This window comes from Asterias rubens, chromosome 18, assembly GCF_902459465.1.
Source record: "Asterias rubens chromosome 18, eAstRub1.3, whole genome shotgun sequence".
Lineage (NCBI taxonomy): Eukaryota > Metazoa > Echinodermata > Asteroidea > Forcipulatida > Asteriidae > Asterias > Asterias rubens.
This window is the reverse complement of record NC_047079.1, coordinates 5,448,397-5,460,782: the sequence shown is the minus strand read 5'-3', so window position 1 is coordinate 5,460,782 and position 12,386 is coordinate 5,448,397. Positions and strand designations below refer to the sequence as shown.

Here is a 12,386-nt window from a genome sequence, read left to right as displayed (position 1 = left end):
GCCCCAAAATGGGAAAAGTCACAAGGGTGACCTTGCAGTCCAGCAGTTTTATTAATTTAAGGCCCAAAAATTGAAAAGTCACAAGGGGTAAGTCCAGCAGTTTGATCAAATTTAGGCCAAATGTTGAAAAAATCACAAATCACGCAGTTTTATCAAATTTAGGTGGAAATTAAAAAATAACAAGGGTCAAGCTGAGTTTTATCAATTTTAGGCTGAGAATTGAAAATATCACAAGGCCAAAATGTTGTACTTCAAATATTGTATTGCTACTTCCGGGGACACCTGTGCTCAATTTGGAACTGTCGGCGGTCTGGCCAGGGCATTTGTTTTATAGCCTCGTCATAGCCTTAGGCCTACAGTTGACAACGATTTATCAGTAATACATTTTTCTAAATGTGTTTTAATTCTAATAAACAATTGTATTTAATAACCCCATCTTTATAGCGGCGTGTTAAACTATGTCTGTTTTAAACGTATTTCACTATAAATGTTCCTCTTATAATAGCAGGTAGTGTTGTAGCTAGACTCAATACGCATTGGACCGGGAGCTGGTAGACCCGGGTTCGAATCCCATGTGTGTTTTTTTCCTATTTTGCTTGGACGCATGGAATGAATTATTTAAGTAGTATTAAAATCATCACCAAACACCAACGGGCACTGTGGCGACACGGTGCACTGGATAGTTCCAATGCGTGCAATCCAGAGCTGGGACACCGGTTCGAATCCTACCCGTACCAAGAGGGACATGACTTTTACTGCTTGCACCAGTAATGGATTGGGGTCCGTCATGTCTATCCCCAAATTAGGTGTGGATGAATTTACCGTGTGGGAGAGTAAAGGAGGGACCGGGACGGCAAGTCCTATAAGGGTTCTAATGGGTGATCACCACGCTGGTTTCGGCCAGACTTTGAGTCCCCTGAACGCCTGGTCGTCACTCTGACTAACTCTTTGCACATATTTACTCTAATTTTAGTTCATTTGAACCATCTATATACACACCAAAGTATTTGGTATTTTATCTGGTTTTATTTGTTTATACAAACAAACAGTTTTATAAATTTTAGCCTTGTAACTTTTTTGAGAAAAATTCACAAGGCATTGCAAATTTATTTTGAGAAAAATTCACAAGGCTTGTAACTTTTTTTGAGAAAAATTCACAAGGCTATTATAGCCTTGTAACTTTTTTTGAGATAGCCTTGTAACTTTTTTAAAGACAAATTCACAAGGCATATAGCCTTGTGACTTTTTTGAGAAAAATTTACAAAGCTAAAGCCTTGTGACTTTTTTTGAGAAATATTCACAAAGCTAAAGGCTTGTGACTTTTTTTGAGAAATATTCACAAGGCTATAGCCTTGTAACTTTTTTGGAGAAAAATTCACAAGGCTATAGCCTTGTGAGGCTATAGACTTTTTTGGAGAAATATTCACAAGGCTATAGCCTTGTGACTTTTTTGGAGAAATATTCACAAGGAAAAAGAAAAGTTCACAAGGTTATAGCCTTGTAACTTTTTTTGAGAAAAATTCACAAGGCCTTGTAACTTTTTTGAGAAAAATTCACAAGGCTGTTATAGCCTTGTAACCTTTTTTGAGAAAAATTCACAAGGCTATAGCCTTGTAACTTTTTTTGAGAAAAATTCACAAAGCTAAAGCCTTGTAACTTTTTTTGAGAAATATTCACAAAGCTAAAGCCTTGTGACTTTTTTTGAGAAATATTCACAAGGCTATAGCCTTGTGACTTTTTTTGAGAAATATTCACAATGCTATAGCCTTGTGACTTTTTTTGAGAAATATTCACAAGGCTATAGCCTTGTAACTTTTTTTGAGAAAAATTTACAAAGCTATAGCCTTGTAACTTTTTTTGAGAAATATTCACAAAGCTGAAGGCTTGTGACTTGTTTTGAGAAATATTCACAAGGCTATAGCCTTGTAACTTTTTTAAAGAAAAGTTCACAAGGCTATAGCCTTGTAACTTTTTTTGAGAAAAATTCACAAGGCCTTGTAACTTTTTTGAGAAAAATTCACAAGGCTGTTATAGCCTTGTAACTTTTTTGAGAAAAATTCACAAGGCTATAGCCTTGTAAGTTTTTTTGAGAAAAATTCACAAAGCCTTGTGACTTTTTTTGAGAAATATTCACAAGGCTATATATAGCCTTGTAACTTTTTTAAAGAAAAATTCACAAGGCCTTGTAACTTTTTTGAGAAAAATTCACAAGGCTGTTATAGCCTTGTAACTTTTTTTGAGAAAAATTCACAAAGCTAAAGCCTTGTGACTTTTTTTGAGAAATATTCACAAGGCTATAGCCTTGTGATTTTTTTGAGAAATATTCACAAGGCTATAGCCTTGTGACTTTTTTTGAGAAATATTCACAAGGCCTTGTGACTTTTTTGGAGAAATATTCACAAGGCTATAACCTTGTAACTTTTTTTGAGAAAAATTTACAAAGCTAAAGCCTTGTGACTTTTTTTGAGAAATATTCACAAGGCCTTGTGACTTTTTTTGAGAAATATTCACAAGGCTATAGCCTTGTAACTTTTTTTGAGAAAAATTTACAAAGCTAAAGCCTTGTGACTTTTTTTGAGAAATATTCACAAAGCTAAAGGCTTGTGACTTTTTTTGAGAAATATTCACAAGGCTATAACTTTTTTTAAGAAAAATTCACAAAGCTAAAGCCTTGTGACTTTTTTGAGAAATATTCACAAGGCTATGGCCTTGTAACTTTTTTTGAGAAAAATTCACAAGGCTAAAGCCTTGTGACTTTTTTTGAGAAATATTCACAAAGCTAAAGGCTTGTGACTTTTTTGAGAAATATTCACAAGGCTATAGCCTTGTGACTTTTTTGAGAAAAATTCACAAAGCTAAAGCCTTGTGACTTTTTTTGAGAAATATTCACAAGGCCTTGTAACTTTTTTGAGAAAAATTCACAAGGCTGTTATAGCCTTGTAACTTTTTTTAGAAAAATTCACAAGGCTATAGCCTTGTAACTTTTTTTGAGAAAAATTCACAAAGCTATAGCCTTGTGACTTTTTTTGAGAAATATTCACAAGGCTATATATAGCCTTGTAACTTTTTTAAAGAAAAATTCACAAGGCTATAGCCTTGTGACTTTTTTTGAGAAATATTCACAAGGCTATAGCCTTGTAACTTTTTTTGAGAAAAATTCACAAGGCCTTGTGACTTTTTTGGAGAAATATTCACAAGGCTATAGCCTTGTGACTTTTTTGGAGAAATATTCACAAGGCTATAGCCTTGTAACTTTTTTAAAGAAAAGTTCACAAGGCTATAGCCTTGTAACTTTTTTTGAGAAAAATTCACAAGGCCTTGTAACTTTTTTGAGAAAAATTCACAAGGCTGTTATAGCCTTGTAACTTTTTTTGAGAAAAATTCACAAAGCTAAAGCCTTGTGACTGTTTTTGAGAAATATTCACTTGTAACTTTTTTTGAGAAAAATTTACAAAGCTATAGCCTTGTTACTTTTTTAAAGAAAAGTTCACAAGGCTATAGCCTTGTAACTTTTTTAACGAAAAGTTCACAAGGCTATAGCCTTGTACCTTTTTTTGAGAAAAATTCACAAAGCTAAAGCCTTGTAACTTTTTTTGAGAAATATTCACAAAGCTAAAGCCTTGTGACTTTTTTTGAGAAATATTCACTTGTAACTTTTTTTGAGAAAAATTTACAAAGCTATAGCCTTGTAACTTTTTTTGAGAAATATTCACAAAGCTAAAGGCTTGTGACTTGTTTTGAGAAATATTCACAAGGCTATAGCCTTGTAACTTTTTTAAAGAAAAATTCACAAGGCTATAGCCTTGTGACTTTTTTTGAGAAATATTCACAAGGCTATAGCCTTGTAACTTTTTTTGAGAAAAATTCACAAGGCCTTGTGACTTTTTTGGAGAAATATTCACAAGGCTATAGCCTTGTGACTTTTTCTGAGAAATATTCACAAGGCTATAGCCTTGTAACTTTTTTTGAGAAAAATTCACAAGGCTATAGCCTTGTGACTTTTTTGGAGAAATATTCACAAGGCTATAGCCTTGTTACTTTTTTTGAGAAAAATTCACAAGGCTATAGCCTTATTACTTTTTTTTAGCCTTGTAACTTTTTTGGAGAATTATTTACAAGGCCTTATAACTTTTTTTGAGAAAAATTCACAAGGCCTTGTAACTTTTTTGAGGAAAATTCACAAAGCTATAGCCTTGTAACTTTTGTTGAGAAAAATTCACAAGGCTTGTAACTTTTGTTGAGAAAAATTCACAAGGCTTGTAACTTTTTTTGAGGAAAATTCACAAGGCCTTGTGACTTTTTTGGAGAAATATTCACAAGGCTATAGCCTTGTGACTTTTTTGGAGAAATATTCACAAGGCTATAGCCTTGTAACTTTTTTAAAGAAAAGTTCACAAGGCTATAGCCTTGTAACTTTTTTTGAGAAAAATTCACAAGGCCTTGTAACTTTTTTGAGAAAAATTCACAAGGCTGTTATAGCCTTGTAACTTTTTTTGAGAAAAATTCACAAAGCTAAAGCCTTGTGACTTTTTTTGAGAAATATTCACAAGGCTATAGCCTTGTGACTTTTTTTGAGAAATATTCACTTGTAACTTTTTTTGAGAAAAATTTACAAAGCTATAGCCTTGTTACTTTTTTAAAGAAAAGTTCACAAGGCTATAGCCTTGTAACTTTTTTAACGAAAAGTTCACAAGGCTATAGCCTTGTACCTTTTTTTGAGAAAAATTCACAAAGCTAAAGCCTTGTAACTTTTTTCGAGAAATATTCACAAAGCTAAAGCCTTGTGACTTTTTTTGAGAAATATTCACTTGTAACTTTGTTTGAGAAAAATTTACAAAGCTATAGCCTTGTAACTTTTTTTGAGAAATATTCACAAAGCTAAAGGCTTGTGACTTGTTTTGAGAAATATTCACAAGGCTATAGCCTTGTAACTTTTTTGAAAAAAATTCACAAGGCTGTTATAGCCTTGTTACTTTTTTGAGAAAAATTCACAAGGCTATAGCCTTGTAAGTTTTTTTGAGAAAAATTCACAAAGCTATAGCCTTGTGACTTTTTTTGGGAAATATTCACAAGGCTATATATAGCCTTGTAACTTTTTTAAAGAAAAATTCACAAATTCACAATAGCCTTGTGACTTTTTCTGAGAAATATTCACAAGGCTATAGCCTTGTAACTTTTTTTGAGAAAAATTCACAAGGCTATAGCCTTGTGACTTTTTTGGAGAAATATTCACAAGGCTATAGCCTTGTTACTTTTTTTGAGAAAAATTCACAAGGCTATAGCCTTATTACTTTTTTTTAGCCTTGTAACTTTTTTGGAGAATTATTCACAAGGCCTTATAACTTTTTTTGAGAAAAATTCACAAGTCCTTGTAACTTTTTTGAGGAAAATTCACAAAGCTATAGCCTTGTACCTTTTGTTGAGAAAAATTCACAAGGCTTGTAACTTTTGTTGAGAAAAATTCACAAGGCTTGTAACTTTTTTTGAGGAAAATTCACAAGGCTTGTAACTTTTTTTGAGGAAAATTGTAACTTTATTTTAGCCTTGTAACTTTTTTTGAGAATAATATACAAGGCTATAATTTTTTTGAGAAAAATTCACAAGGCCTTGTAACTTTTTTTGAGAAAAATTCACAAGGCTTGTAACGTTTTAACTTTTTTTAACAAGGCCTTGTAACTTTTTTGGAGAAAAATTCACACGGCTTGTAACTTTTTTTGAAAAAAATTCACAAGGCCTTGTTGGTTCAAATGAACTTAAATGAACTAAAATTAGAGTAAATATGTGCAAAGAGTTAGTCAGAGTGACGACCAGGCGTTCAGGGGACTCAAAGTCTGGCCGAAACCAGCGTGGTGATCACCCATTAGAACCCTTATAGGACTTGCCGTCCCGGTCCCTCCTTTACTCTCTCACACGGTAAATTCATCCACACCTAATTTGGGGATAGACATGACGGACCCCAATCCATTACTGGTGCAAGCAGTAAAAGTTATGTCCCTCTTGGTACGGGTAGGATTCGAACCGGTGTCCCAGCTCTGGATTGCACGCACAATGGAACTATCCAGTACACTGTGTCGCCACAGTGCCCGCTGGTGTTTGGAGATGATTTTAATACTACTTAAATAATACATTCCATGCGTCCAAGCAAAATAGAAAAAGACACTCATGGGTTTCGAACCCGGGTCTCGTAGCTCCCAGTCCATTGCGTATCGGTGTGGCTACGGAGCTACTTGCTATTAATCAATAACAATATAGTGAAATACAAGTAAAACAAACAAAGTTTAACACGCCGCTATAAAGATGGAATTGTTGAACATCTCCTGGACTTGGGGCAACCCGTTGGATTGTTTTCAATTTTTGGCCTAAAATTGATAAAATTACAAGGGGGCAAGTCCAGCTGAGTTTTATCACTTCTAGCCTAAAAAGATGAAAATATCACAATGGGCAAGGCCAGCAGTTTTATCAATTTTAGGCCAACAATTTTGAAAAAAATCACAAGGGGGTAAGTCCAGCAGTTCACTCCACCACGGCCCGAATGAAAAATCTTATGAGACTTTTGCATCATTATCTGTTGTGATGTGTCCAGTTTTTGTTGACCTATTTTTAACTAATCAATGCTGGGCCAACAGTAATCTACTTGCAAGGGCATGTCACTTAATACAGAAAACATGCCCGTAGTATGTAAGTGATATCAGAACACGTTGCCTGGGATCGGTCGAGTTGGTTTTTAGAAAAACGTTTGTAACCGTTTGTTATAAAATGCATATGGTTAGATGGATAATTTAAAAGTAAAATATAATGATCTACACAAAAATGCCGAAAATTAAAAACTGCGTGGTTTTCCTTTTACGTCGCGAAAAAACCCGGTCGGCCTTTTTGTGGAGTCAAAATTTTGACCCCAAAAATGGCCGACCGTGTTAGTTAGCGATAAGAGAAAAACAGTGCAATTTTAAGGCATTGTGTGGATCATTATTATTCTACTTTTAAACAATCTATCAAACCATAAACATTTCATAACAAACGGTTTCAAACACTTGTCAAAGACCAACTCGCCCGATCCAAGGCAAAGTGTTCCTTTAACTAAAACAAATTGTCCAAATAAGTTGGGGAAAATAAATGGGGGTAAAACTCTACACATTAATGGTTTTCTATTTTTATTTTTGAATTCTTCATTTTATTTCATTTCTGCACACAAATTACAAGACTTTCAACTGTAGCAACTACCATTTAGGCCTTACTAATCTTGAACATTCATTCAAAAAGTCATATACTGTGTAAAATTAAGTTCAGTTAGTTATTAATGCAGATTCATACAATAAATCTAACGTGTGAAAAATTCATTTCAAACTGCAATTTATTTTTTAATATCGTCGAAAAACGGGAGCGAATAATCTCAATGCAGGAATAGGAACAGGAATATTCAGTCTGAGAAGCGTTACTGCAGTACACTTCTCAGATTCAAATTTGGGAATACGAAAACTAATTTATTTGTAGTTTACTTACACTAGGGGGGGGCCTACACATCACTTCGAAATGAAATGTTTCTTTAACGAATGCCTTGTAATCGAAAGATGATGTTTAGGCTATAGGCTTCTAACCATTTTTTTGTTTGGAGGAGTGTGAGGGTGAAATTATAAATCAGTGGTATCACAATAACTACAGCAATAATAAGGTTAAGCTTGTTTCATTTAATAATAATAACAGACCTACATGTATCAAATCAATTTTTACAAAGCGCACCATACGAGAACACAATATCATAAGCCTACAGAGTTAAAATTATTAAGCCCAGTAAAGCTGCTTTGCACCTTGTAACGAAAGAGATTTTCTACAACAATATATTTAGGAGTATTTTTAAGGTTTACACTCAATATAAGAGTGAAGAAATCTCAATTTTTTAAAAAGCAACATTAATATTCGCTGTACAATGTGAAAATGTCCAATATCCAATATCAAACAAGCTTTAGTGACATATTGCATCAATAGGCAGTGGACACAGTTGGTAATTACTCAAAATAATTATTAGCATAAAACCTCACTTGGTAACGAGTATTATGGGGAGAGGTTGATAGTATAAAACAAGACTAGTCCTTACTCTTTGTGAATTCCACCCCAGGCAGGGTTGCCAATTTTATCAAACCAACTACTTGTACAATATACCTTTATCACGCTGTGCCCATCTTGATTTTACTCCATTCCAACTCATTGTAACCAAACTGAGGCTGGATGGTGCCATGTTGGCGCAATGAATGTTAGCATGCATTACTGATATGGACATGACCAAGATGATGACGGCGTGATAAAGGTCTATACTGCATTGGAGTTTGATGGATTCAAGAAAAAAATATAATTTTTGTTTGAAGTATGGCAGACACAATAATGGCAGTGTGCTGTGGTTTGGTTTGTATACAGACAGATTTACCCAAGCCACGTATAGTGCAATTTAATTGTGTCCACCATATCTCAAAATGGTCTATTGAGTAACCAACTATCTATAAAAAAAGAAGGCTGTATCTGAATTAGTGGCTGTGGATACGGCTTAATCGTCACATGAGCATTTGTTAAAGTATGATACGAGGCCCAAAGCAGCAACTGCAGCCATAGCCACAGCCAGAAATTCAGATATGGTCCTCCCCTTGAGTGTCGTAGAGTAGGGCGCCATCAGTTGATGGGGAATCATCATCTGGGCCCAATTTCATAGAGCTGCTTCAGCAGAAAAAAAGTAGCTAAGCAGAACAAAAATATGCTTACCAGAATGGTTTGACTGGAATCCTGCTCATTTCTGCTTAGCAGACAATTGTTTATCAATATTTGTTGCTTAATAAAGCAGCTCTATGAAGTTGGGCCCAGATTTTGACAAAGTCTTTCTTCATTTTATGACAGTCCAAAAAAGCGTTAGTGTAAAATATCACTGCGTCATTTGTGACAGTTAAAACTTGTAGTGGAGAGTCATAGCTGGACTTGACAAGTCCTCAGTCCTCTGGTGGCTCACAAGTCCAAAAAGCAGCGGTGATCAAAATCACGTCACCTGAAATGGCGCAGTTCTTTAGGTGTTAGTCCATACAAACACGGTGGTTATTCTCAACAACAACCACGTCACTTTGTAAAAGTTAAAACTTGTAGTGAAGAGTCAACTACCTAGACTTGACAAGTCCTTCTACTGGTGGCTCACAAGTCCAAAACACAGCGGTGATCAAATTCATAATGTCACCCGAACGATGACGCAGTTCTCCAGGTGTTAGTCCATAAAATGGTGGTTATTCTCAAAAACAACCACGTCACTTTGTAAAAGTTAAAACTTATAGTGAAGAGTCATCTAGCTAGACTTGACAAGTGCTTCTTCTGGTGGTTCTTGAAGTCCAAAAAGCAGCGGTGATCAAAATCATTATGTTACCCGAACGATGACGCAGTTCTCCAGGTGTTAGTCCATAAAATGGTTGGTATCCTCAACAACCATGTCACTTTGTAAAAATGTTAAAACTTGTAGTGTGAAGAGTAATCTAGCTAGACTTGGCCCAGTTCTTTCTTTGGATGATCATCACAGTCCAAGATCGTTGGTAACCTCCACATCCTATCAGTCACTTGAACGGTTGAACTTGAAGCGGAGAGTTGTCTGGCTAGACTTGCCACAGTTCTCCTTCAGCTTGGGTGGGACTCGGTCCAAAAAGTGTTGATGAGCCTCAAGAGGTCAAAGGTCGTTGTCTCACTCTGAGGTAGAAATTAAACAAATGTCAAAGATGAGTTTTGAGAAATTATTTTCATTACAAGTAGCAGTTGTTTTGGGGGATCAATCTACATGCTAGAATGTGTGCAAGAAATTCTTCTCCATCTCAAGACTCAACATTCCAGGTTTAGTTGAACTTGTTGTGCTTTTTAAATTCTTCACTGACTATTAATTTGACTTTTTGTTTTAATAAAGTTTTCCACCAGCTGTTGTTCGGTGTGTTTATGCATGGAGGTAGCTACATCCATGGTTTATGCAAGCTAAAGGATGGGTGGGATGAATGTATTCTTTCAAATCGATGACTTGAAACCTCCAAATGTGCTAATTTGAAACGAGAACTCCTTTGCCAAATTTGTAGGATGAACCTTCTCTTCAGAGAGAAGTTGTCTAAAACTTACCAAGTGGTCTGCGGTTGACTCTTTGCACCAAGTCCAAAAGTGGTAGTTATAGCCTCAACATCACGGCATTTGAACGGTTGGACTTGTAGTGGAGAGAGTCATCTGACCAACGTCTTGCCAAAGTTCTTCTTCAGCTGGAGGCGCCCGCTCGTCTCAACCTATGATAGAAATTAAACAATGTTTTCAAAGATGAGTTTTGATGAGTTATTTGCATTACAAGTATCACTTGCCGACATGTGTGCAAGAAAATCCTCCGCCAGCTCCAATCAGTTCGAACCCCACCGAGTATTATGTACGACAGTGTCTGTGATTTGTTCACATTTCAGGAAAATACTGATGTATACGGTGCTGTTCACACATCGGTGAATATGGGTAAAGCCAAAATTAATATTCAAAGTTTTGTAAAAATCATCTGCCAAACTTGACCTCGTATTTACTGAAGTTTTCCACCATGTTATTTGGTTAATATAGAGTACTTATTGCAGACTCAATGATTGAAACTCAATGATTGAAATGTCTTTCAAATCACAGTCTGAAACCTGCAAAGGTGCTCATTCTGAATCATTATCCCCCTTTGGTTTTTTTTGATGATCGACCTTATCTTCAAGGAAAAGTTGTGGAATTAGTTTTTTCAAGCTTACCAATGAAGCAGTCCGTGATTGACCTGCTGCATCTGCAGCGATGGTCATCCAAATAGGTCCCAGTTGTAGGCAATCCTCCGGCGATGCTCAGGTCCAGTTGTAGTCGAAGAGACATCGCACTACTGAGAGAAATTAAGAAGGGACAGACGAATTTATCATGTTTTTTTAAATTTGCATCAAGATTGATTTTGGTTTTACCTTTACACCGATATGTGCTATAAAACTGACAGTGCACATATCGGTGAAAGGGTAAAATCTAAATTAGTATTTAAAAAATCATTATGATAAATCACAAGAGCTTATCTTAGTGTTTCAAATGAGGGTTTAAGTTTGGGTCTGCAGTAACTGTTGTTTGGCCTTGTTCATTGGCGCTGGTCAGTTATGCTTGTTGTATTTTATTCTCAAATGATATTTCGACTGCTGATTATGAGACATTAAAAAGTTAAATTTGTCCTTCAAAGATTATCATCGAATCATTGTAGATTAGTGTTCATGATCCTCCACATTTCTCGAGCGATTTGTTGTATAGTACAAACACAAGGTCAAAGTTGTTTCCCGTGGTTATATGGCTAATCATTCAGACACTCTTCTGTTATTAGAATCTCAACTTGGTAACAACCACTGAGAGATTCACAATCTGTTTTTGTTTTTTGCAAAACAAAATTCATCTGAAAATATATCAATTAAATGTTGTAGGTTTGTTTGTGATCCTCCACATTTCTTGAGCGAGTTGTCACATGTAGTAGTTTCTCAACCAGTACTCTCTAATAAATGCAAAAGAGTGGAAGAACACTCTTTGAAGAGCCATATGAGGGACAACTCTTTTTCGGGTGGTCTTCCATTCTTTTACATTGAAGTTTGCATCTTTTTGAGTGATTTTTGTTCACTCTGTCCTGGAGTCAGTGAATTGAAACCTCTCTAAAAGAGTGAAATAACCACCACTCTTTTTAAGGAGCCATTTGAGGGACAACTCGAAATGTATAAAGATTGTTTTTTTTTCACTCTCTTACATTAGAGAGTAACTTGTAACTTTATAACCTGATACAATACCAATCTTTGCATGACTTCGGTCCCTGCTGGTTTAGGCAGAATCTCAGCGAAGACTTCAGCACAAAAGCTAATCATCATCTTGAAGAAGTCTTGAAGAAGAAAACCTGATCTGCTTTTTGGAAAAAAAAGTTGTCCAGAAGTTTAGCATTTTTGGAGTCACATTTATATTAGCCAAGGTCAGTTTGGTTTATTTGAGATAACCACAATACTTTACCAAGTCGATGTCATCATACAGCTGCCAACTGTGCAAATTGGCTCGCCACAACATCCTCTTTAGCAACAGACTGCGGGAAAACAAAAACAATGTAATTAGCCTTTGAAAACAATAAACGTTAACTGCCAAATCTGTGGAGATAAAAGGGTTAGGCTGTGGAGTAAACTTTGGTTATTTTTTATTTCCCACTTAAACCCCTGAGCAAGACACTTAATTATAATTAAGGGCAGAGATGGTTCTTGTGATTGGTTTAGCCGAGTAGCGCATAATAATTATTGTTGCACAGGCTGTATATACGACCCAGGGAGCTGAGATGGTTTAAGGAATGATTGAAGGCCCAGTGACCAGGGGTAATAATATTG

General features: G+C 35.5%; 1 long non-coding RNA gene across 1 annotated transcript; it reads right to left on the bottom strand.

Moving 5' to 3' along the window:
- Positions 1-8,988: 8,988 nt before the first annotated feature.
- On the bottom strand, positions 8,989-11,206 carry LOC117302090. The gene is made up of 3 exons (XR_004520379.1): positions 10,761-11,206; positions 10,120-10,277; positions 8,989-9,705 (listed from the first exon to the last, which is right to left on the bottom strand). It is a non-coding gene; the product is annotated as an uncharacterized LOC117302090 (long non-coding RNA).
- Positions 11,207-12,386: the final 1,180 nt, after the last annotated feature.